Source organism: Ovis canadensis, chromosome 2 (genome assembly GCF_042477335.2).
Source record: "Ovis canadensis isolate MfBH-ARS-UI-01 breed Bighorn chromosome 2, ARS-UI_OviCan_v2, whole genome shotgun sequence".
In the NCBI taxonomy this organism is placed as follows: Eukaryota; Metazoa; Chordata; class Mammalia; order Artiodactyla; family Bovidae; genus Ovis; species Ovis canadensis.
This window is the reverse complement of record NC_091246.1, coordinates 91,099,654-91,109,437: the sequence shown is the minus strand read 5'-3', so window position 1 is coordinate 91,109,437 and position 9,784 is coordinate 91,099,654.

Sequence of the window (9,784 nt, the reverse complement as noted above, 5' to 3'; positions counted from 1 at the left end):
CTGTGGGATGTAAGACAGTCTCAAAACAATTATGTTCAAGCATAATTTAGCCTTTCTTCAATTTGGTAGCAACAAAGGAACTTGTATTTTGAAACCTAACTCCAAAGAGACTCAACATAACATCTAAGATAGTTAAATATGATGAGAAATCACTGTAGCTTTCTCCAGCTTCCTAATTTAGGTCTTATTTTGTTAGAGTGGTGATGTTATGTTAGTTTTGAGAGATCCTTTCAACAGGATGCTCAGCCAGAAGCTTAATTAAATATTAATAGTAATAATACCCACCTATTGCCAGAACTGCTTCAGGCATCCCAGCTGGTGCAAGCTTTCTCTAGGAAACAGGGTTCAGCTTATGTTGTTCAAATGTCATCTACAAATTCTTTTCATTGGCCTTTTTACTGGGAAAGACTGAGACTCAATATTTGCTGCAGATATTGCAATATGTACTTGAATGCTGATGGTTTGCTGGAGATTTTCTTCTTTTGCAAAGAACAGGAACACATGGGCACACTGTATGGACTGCTTATGTGAGCTTTTTTAAAATTATGAAAAACATTCTTTTCAGATTTTCTTGAAATAGAGTCATTCTCCAACCAACCCTTTTTACACTGGCAACCTCAAGATAACATTTCCTTTGATCTTGTTGGTTAGTTGGTAAGTTGTGTCCTACCCTTTTGCAACCCCATGGACTGTAACCCACCAGACTCCTCTGTGGGTGGGATTTTCCCAGCAAGAATATTGGAGTGGGTTGCCATTTCCTTCTCCAGAAGATCTTCCTCATCCAGAGATCGAATCTGTGTCTCCTACATTGGCAGGTAGATTACTTTACCACTGAGCCATCAGGGAAGCCCTTCCTTTGATATATCTTGTCCTTATTCTGTAGATCACGTTGCTCTGGGGCTTCTCACTCCTTGAGACAATGAGTTTTAGTGCTTCGGGTGAAGGGTGTCAGGACACCATCCCCCAACAGAACACAGGGAATCTGCTTAACTTTAACTGTCAAATAAGATTTAGGTTTGCATCTATAAATTAAAATAACCTCAAAATCTAGGCTTTGTCAAGAAAAAAGATGTCATAAGTCTCTCCAGCACATCCAGGCTTAAGTCTGGTGGACTCATCTCATATTTCTCCCATAACACAAAGAAGATGCCCTTTCCATGATTCTAGGTGTAAAGCTTGCTTAATAAAAGTAGATAGATAGAGGTTTCATACCTCTCAAATTCACCATGAGGAAGAACCACATTTTAAAACTTTTTAATATATCTTGCACCTATGATTTTTAAAACATAATAAAAATTAATTATGAGAAAAAGCAAATACAAAAGCATTAGATTTGATAGATATAAAATTACTCTGCCAAATTGCTATGAAGAGTATAAAAAACGTCACTTTCAATTTCTGTGCATGTCTTGATGTGGACCATTATTGGCCCATTATTGGCATCTGAGTAGCACTGGTTTAGAGGAAGTGGAAAGCCAGATACTTGAGAAAAGAGGAGAGAAGCCGAATAAGACAGAACATAAGGTTTTTATGTTCTCCCCATACCTCTGTCCTCTGTGTTGGCTTTGTAGAATTCTGTCCCATCATGGCCAAGGGCAATGGCATATCTCATTGGCAGAGAGTACCAAGGGAGGCAGACAAAGAACTCGAGGGTGCCTGCATGCCCCTTGGCAGATGCTGAAGAAAGCTGAAGTGTGGGGAGTTGGGTCTACTATAGGTCCTTGAAGCAAGACATCCAGTGACTATGATAGAGGCTGTGTGTTGGGTAGCCTAGGGCCAAGCTATAGAAGAAGAACATGCTTGAGTCTTAGAGGGGTTTGCTGTACCAGGGTGGTCCATGGTGGGGCCAAATCACTCAGGAAGAGTAGGATGTGACTAAACTGAGAGAGGGGCTGTAGGCTATATCTGCTTCAAACTTAGCAGCAGATGCCTGCAAGCTCGGGGACTGAAACAGTCATACCTGGTGGTTCCTGAGAGACACAGAAGCAGCCATTCTTCAGAAAAGAAAGGAGAGGACAATACAAAGTAGGATTCCATTCATCTAGGGCCTTTTTGGAGAGGACCTGGGTGGAGGAAGAACCTGTAGGACTGAGTCTTTTATTTGAAAGAGATTAAGTATTTAACTCAACTATTGTATCAGACAATTTATGAAGTTGAACTAAAGACTCCCTCTGATAGACATCAAGGAAAATCCAATAGGTTGCAAAGAAAATAAAGAAAATGTATTTTCTTTGCACATCTGGCTGTAATGTTTAAAACTATAACCACTCTGCCCAAGGAACATGCATGTCTGTGGGCAGGAGGAATGAATCCTTGGTGAGCTATCCACCCTCTGCCCTCCCTGACATCTTCCTTTGAAGAAATTTGGAGACAATAACTTTACTCACAGTTGTATCATTTCTGGACTAGGCATGGTCAGCAGATAGAGTTTGAATTTCCTAACCTCACTATAACTTATTTTCTTTAAGAATGTCTGTAAAGATGAATCTTCTACCTTCCAGCCAAGTCATTTGGCCTTCCTTCATGCCATTCATTTAGAGTTTGCCTACAAGTGAAATTATATTGGCAAAAGGGAGAACAGCAAGACTGAGTCCCAAGGGCTTTGTAGGCTCTTAAATAACAGTCAGAACCTCACCTTGAAGTAAATAACAAAACAATTACTAAAGGGACCAATTTCTAGATTTAGTAAATGCCGTTCCTGGTGAATTACATATCTCTTCCAACCGCCAGCAGAGGGGAAGGGAGATTCATTTTCTTTCATGTATCAATTTATCTTGACTTTTTTTTAACATAACCATTTAATAAAATAGTATGAAAAAGAAAAGTTGTATGAGAGACATTCTAAAGACTATTTGATACCTAGGACTTAGAGAAGTTATAATCCCTGTATCAATTATTAAGGAGAGGATTTATAAACCAAAGGGGAAATGAATTTTTACTGTCTCAACTGACTTAAATATAGTTAAGTAACTACTCAAATATCAAGACAGATAATATTTTAGTAAGCCTTCTAGCAGAGTATATCTCAAAGTTTAACATGCAAAAGAAGCACTTGATCCAATAGTCTAAGTTAGGGCCCAAACGCCTGCATTTCTACATGCTCCCAGTTAATACTAATGGTGGCGGTGTAGGAGCTACACTTTGAGTAGCAGGCTACAGAGGAGTCCCTGAGCTTTCTATAGTGCAGAACTACTTTTAATATTTCTGAAGTCAGACATTGAACAGTGGAGTCAAACATGTTTGACACAGAAAGTTCTTAAATAGAATAGGGGAGGAAATTCATTGCCTTACCTGTCAATCTTGGCATATTGCTTGGAGACCTTCCTAAAGGAGCCTGCCTGCCGCCCCCTCCACCCAGTGTTATTTCCTCTGTTCCTGCATTCCCCATTGTCCTAACACTCATTCTCCTGATTTTCTCCATGACATATTTTCCCTCTCCATTTCTGATCTAGGTGGTCATAGAAAAGCAGTTAGTTCTAACATATCACATTCCAAAATTTCAGTGCCCCTTTATGGAAGAAGTTGGCTGTCACAGGGGTCTGTGCCTCATAGGCAGATCATGGGTAGAACAGTGACCACTATTGGTTTGTTCACACGTGTAATCTATAACTTGTGATGCCCAGTGGTCTATTTTGAAAAAGGGTGATGCTGCCTGCCATAGCACTTTGTATTGCTTTTTCACACTTCTTTTTCCCTAGACATTTCAAATACATTCACCATGAATTACAGAATGATTGCTTAGTATGATTGTATAGTTCAACCCTTTATTCACCATTCATTCCTGTTTTGTTGAGAAAAACAGTATATACTAGGTTTTTGTGAGTAGAAATTGATAAGAAATCATCGTGATTAATTCTGGGAATTAATTTCATCCCAAATGTAATTGAAAACCTTAACTGTGTTGGTTTCAAGGAACACATGTTCTTTTTCTCACCTAAGTCTGGAGATTGCTGGCATTACTAACATTAGTTCCACATCTTGAGTGATCAGAATAGAGGTCTTTGAAATTCTCTCAGCTTTTTTCTTCAGATTACCTGACAACTGATGTGGTACAGCCCTAGACACTGAGTTCATGAATTCCTGAGAGGAGTACAGAGAAGAAGGTAGCATTTATTCCAGGAAAATAATTGTAATTGTCAAAAATTTGTGCTTGACTTCTGCTTACATTTCATTGAGGAGACCTATATCACATGACCTGTCCTCAGCTTCAAGAAACACTATCACATGTCTATATTTTTTTGTTTTGTTTTGTTTTGAGCTGAGCACACTGAGATCTGCAACAAGATCATGAATGTTAGGGAGAAGAGCAGAATGAATTGTAGGCAGGCAATTAGTCACATCTGTTTAAGGCACTTAAAGTCCATGGGATACATTATTAATTCTGCCTAGTTCTTGTTGTGTTTGCTTCTATAGCCTATAGAAAACTCACTTACTGCACAAAGGCCAAACCACAGCCATTTTAAAAAATGCTTTTAACTAGAAAATCAAGAGTCACCAATGGCAAACTCTGTTCTTCTGAGATCATCTGCTTAAATATTTACCAGAAGAAATATTGAGAACACCACATGTGTTCAGTTAAGGAGGTTTGTTTCATTGTGTATATGAAGGTTCAGGCAGTATTTCTGTTCTACATTGCTGGTGTTAGTGGCACTTTTTATCTCTGCATGGCTGAACATAGATTATTTTTACAGACTTTATCTGTATGCAGGCCAGTGCATTGCACAAAAGAACAACTCAGTATTTTGTTTTCATTTTACTGTGAGTATTGTTTACTTTCCCTGTCCTGATCCAGACACAAAACAACATGGAGAAACACTGATCTCAAATGCATGTACTTGCTGATGTTTTAACTCTGAAAATTATAAACCAGTTGAATGTATTAAAAAACACACTGTCTTTTATATTTTCCCCATCACCAAATCATAATATCAACAGCTACCACTTTCCTCTTTTATAGTACCCTTTTAGTTGACTTCAAGGTCAAAATTGGTTACTGAGACCTTTCACTAGCTCAAATATATTCCTGCTGTAGCATTTGATGATCCAAAAAATGTGATTAAAACTAGAAGAAAGCAGGGATGGAGAGAAAATGGCATGATGGACCTTGACTGATAGTTAAGCAAGTGCCAAATCATAGCAAAGTCTGTACTCATCTGGAGAATGGTCATAAAGTCTTCTCCATCCATCTGCTCATCCATCCATTATCCATTTATTCAATATTTGTTGAGTAAATGATGAAATGATGAAAAAGAGAGGACGTTCTTAAGGAATCTAAATCTTAATAAGCAAGATGACACAAACACATATTTCTTTTATGAAAGAGAGATTATCATAGTATGGATTGGGGTATCAGGGATGGTTGATGGCGTATGGCCAGGGAAGGGCTTAAAAGTTACAGAGGCACTGAAGTTCAAACCTGAAAGATTTGAACATATGAAGGAGGTGAGGTAGAAACCATGTTTACATTTTAGTCAGAGAGAATAACATGAGCAAAATCCTAAGTGAAGAAGCAACCGGCTATGTTCAAGAAACCATGGACTATTTGATTTTTCAAGAACAAAGAATGTATTAAGGGGAGTAACCAGAGATGATTTATGCCTACTACTTTCTCAGGAAAGTTTTCCCCATGTCTCCAAGATGTCTGGACACCCTTGTTCTGTCCTTCACCAGTATCCTGTGCTCATCTCCCTCACAGCCAACCAGCTAGAATATATGGCTCCGAAGTCTGGTAGGAGCAGTATTTTTCAAACTGGGTAGTTGTAATTTGAAATTATTTTATTTACTTCATCTGTTATTTTCACAATTACTATTCATATAGGTCTGCATATCTATGTATTCATTCTTGCAGTCTTTCTTTCTTCTTGTATGATTGAACTTCCACCTGGGATCATTTTCCTTTTGTTAGAAGAACTTCATTAAGTATTTCTATAGCAGCAACAAATTCTCTTAAGTTTTTGGTTGTCTGAAAAGATTTTCACTTTGTCTTCATCTTAGAAGGCTATTTTCCCTAAATAAAGAACGCTGCATTGGCAACCATCTTTTTTTCAGTGCTTTAAAGATATCGTTTCATTTTCTTCTGGTTTCCAATGTTTCTGTTGAAAAATCTGAAAAGTCAGCACTTAGTTTTTTGTTACTCTTTTTAAGGTAATGTATCTTTTTCCTCTGAGTGCTTTTAAGATTTGTTTTGTTTTTAGCTTTCAGTAGTTCTGTGGTGATGTATATAAGCTTGGTTTTCATTGTTTTCTCTTGCTTGGGGTACAAAGAGCTTCTTAAACATTTTGTGTCTTTCACTACTTTTATAAAAGTTTTGGTAAGTTATTTCCTTTCTTCTCCTTTAGAAAGTTCAGTCCCACATATGTTAGATATTTTCTCTAAGTCTTGGATATCTCTTATGTTCTTTTCTATATTTTTTTCTCCTTTTTGTCTCTGTGGGTACCAATTTTAATATTTTCTGTCAAGCTCTATTCTGAATCTTGTTTTCTACTGTCCATGATATTAAACCCATGTATTGAATTTGAGTTTTTAATTATGGTTAAATTCTGTAATTTGAATTAGATATCTTTTTAGTAGATTCTGGTTCTCTGGTGAAATTCTATGTCTTTTTTTAAACCTCTTTTATTAAAAATGTTAATCATGGCTATTTTAAAGTTTGTGTTTGATGATTTCAGAATCTTGATTTTTGATTTGTTGACATTGTCTATTTTTGTTTATGGCCTTTAATTATTTGATCCTTTGTACATGTATGCCAGTTGATTTAATATTGAATATTGGATACTGTCTATGAAAAACTTTCAGTTCAGTTCAGTTCAGTCGCTCAGTAGTGTCCGACTCTTTGTGACCCCGTGAATCACAACACACCAGGCCTCCCGGTCCATCACCAACTCCCAGAGTTCACCCAAACTCATGTCCATCGAGTCGGTGATGCCATCCAGCCATCTCATCCTCTGTCATACCCTTCTCCTCCTGCCTCCAATCCCTCCCAGCATCAGAGTCTTTTCCAATGAGTCAACTCTTCGCGTGAGGTGGCCAAAGTATTGGAGTTTTGGCCTCAGCATCAGTCCTTCCAGTGAACATGCAGGACTGGTCTCTTTTAGGATGGGTGAGCTGGATCTCCTTGCAGTCCAAGGGACTCTGAAGAGTCTTCTCCAACACCACAGTTCAAAAGCATCAATTCTTCAGTGCTCAGCTTTCTTCACAGTCCAACTGTCACATCCATACATGACGACTGGAAAAACCATAGCCTTGACTAGACAGACCTTTGTTGACAAAGTAATGTCTCTGCTTTTTAATATGCTATCTAGGTTGGTTCATAACTTTCCTTCCAAGGAATAAGCGTCTTTTAATTTCCTGGCTGCAGTCACCATCTGCAGTGATTTTGGAGCCCCCCAAAATAAGGTCTGACACTGTTTCCATTGTTTCCCCATCTATTTGCCATGAAGTGATGGGACCAGATGCCATGATCTTAGTTTTCTGAATGTTGAGCTTTAAGCCAACTTTTTCACTCTCCTCTTTCCCTTTCATCAAAAGGCTTTTTAGTTCCTCTTCTGCCTTAAGGGTGGTGTCATCTGCATATCTGAGGTTATTGATATTTCTCCCAGCAATCTTGATTCCAGCTTGTGCTTCTTCTAGCCCAGCATTTCTCATGATGTACTCTGCATAACTTTAGGATATATTAATTTTCTCCAAAAAAATTTTAATGTCCATCAGCAGATGAATGGGTAAGAAAGCTGTGATACATATACACAATGGAATATCACTCAGCTATTAAAAAATGCGTTTGAATCAGTTCTAATGAGGTGGATGAAACTGGAGCCTATTATACAGAGTGAAGTAAGTCAGAAAGAAAAACACCGGTACAGTATACTAACACATATATATGGAATTTAGAAAGATGGTAACGGTGACCCTATATGCGAGATAGCAAAAGAGACACAGATGTAAAGAACAGACTTTTGGACTCTGTGGGAGAAAGTGAGGGTGGGATGATTTGAGAGAACAGCGTCGAAACATGTATATTACCATATGTGATATAGATCGCCAGTCCAGGTTCGATGCCTGAGACAGGGCGCTCAGGGCTGGTGCACTGGGACAACCCTGAGGGATGGGATGGGGAGGGAAGTGGGAAGAGGGTTCAGGATGGGGGACACATGTACACCCATGGCTGATCCATGTCAATGTATGGCAAAAACCACTACAATATTGTAAAGTAATTAGCCTCCAATTAAAATAAATACAGTACCAATAAGATACCTTGATTCAATCAGGGACTGAATTGATTTGAAGTCACGTCTCAGGACTTGTGAAAACTAGCATATTTATAATTTATATTTGGTCCTAGGATCTAAGACTTTAAGGATATTAAATGAAATCCCAGGGTACTTACTAGGCTCTATCTCCTTAATAGGATATGAACTTCAGTTTTTGTCTCTCAATCGCCAGTGCGCAGCTTAGGGACTGGCAAATGTTTTAGGGGTGAAATGCATTCAGCATGTTAGGCTTTCTTTTCTTCAGAATGTGTTGTTGTTTAGTTGTGTTTTGTGTCTGACTCCTTTGTGACCCCATGGACTATAGCCCATCAGGCTCCTCTGTACATGGGATTTCTCAGGTAAGCAAACTGGAGTGGATTGCCATTTCCTTCTCCAAGGGGTCTTCCCAACCCAGGGATCAAACTCACGTCTCCTGAATCTCCTGCATTGGCAGGCAGATTCTTTACCTCTGAGCTACCAGGAAGCCTTTCTTCAGAATATTAGTCCCTTAAACAGTGTCTGTCTTGAAGTTCTGAACTCTGATTTATCATCTCTCTGATCAGTGAGACTGCCGCAGGCTTTAGAACAGTATTTTTGGTGACTTTGGTGCCCTGAGCTATAAATTAGCAAATGGCTAAGAGGAAGAGGTAGCCGCAAGTAGAGGATAACTACAATCTTTTATCCTTCTTTCTACATCTTATATTCCTGGCTGCTTTGGTTGTTCTTTAATAGCTTCGAACCCACAATTAAGTTCTGATTGCCAACTAATTGTAAACATGAATGGATGAGCTATACACATGTCACAGGACTAGAGAAGTAGCTATATCTGCTGATATAAAACTGCGTGCCATTCAGCATCTTGTGCCTGAATACTTCTGTGGTGTTTTTATCAGCAAAATACATTTTCCACCATTCAGCAAGATTCCTCATATATCTGGAGCATACGTCCCATTCAATTCAGAAGGAAGTGAATATGAATTCCTTTCTTTATTATTTTCCTACCACTTTCAGTTTAAAAAGATAATAAATACTATGAGATGCTATTTAAATTAAAAATGGGGGCAAATAAGCAAAACACAATTATGATAAATGAAGAAGCAGTTACTTAACTTGGTATGTGGTTTTTTTGTTTTTAAAATGAATCTCTGTTGTTTATGGTGTCCTTCCTTGATTATAAAGGGTAAGAATTCTTACTGATTTTCAAAACTAGGAATTTTCTAGAGTTCTTGCATAAAAATTCCTGAGACTTGCCAATTTAGCTAGCAAGTTGAGTTTGTAATTTATTATCAGAATATGATTTGCTACAAGCTGTGTAAACTTTTGCATGATTTTTTGAGGTCACTTTTGCATGTTAGCAGTATTCTATTTTGATCTCAAGGTTAATACTATAGCTCTGATGGGAACACAGATTCAGCTAAACCTCCTTTAAAAGTCAGTGCCTTCTTAAAACTTAATTGTTTTTACAAGCCATCCTGAAATGGAGATAATAATTGTTTAATTCAGCCTTGTCGTTTGCCATAAACACCAGCTGCTACAAT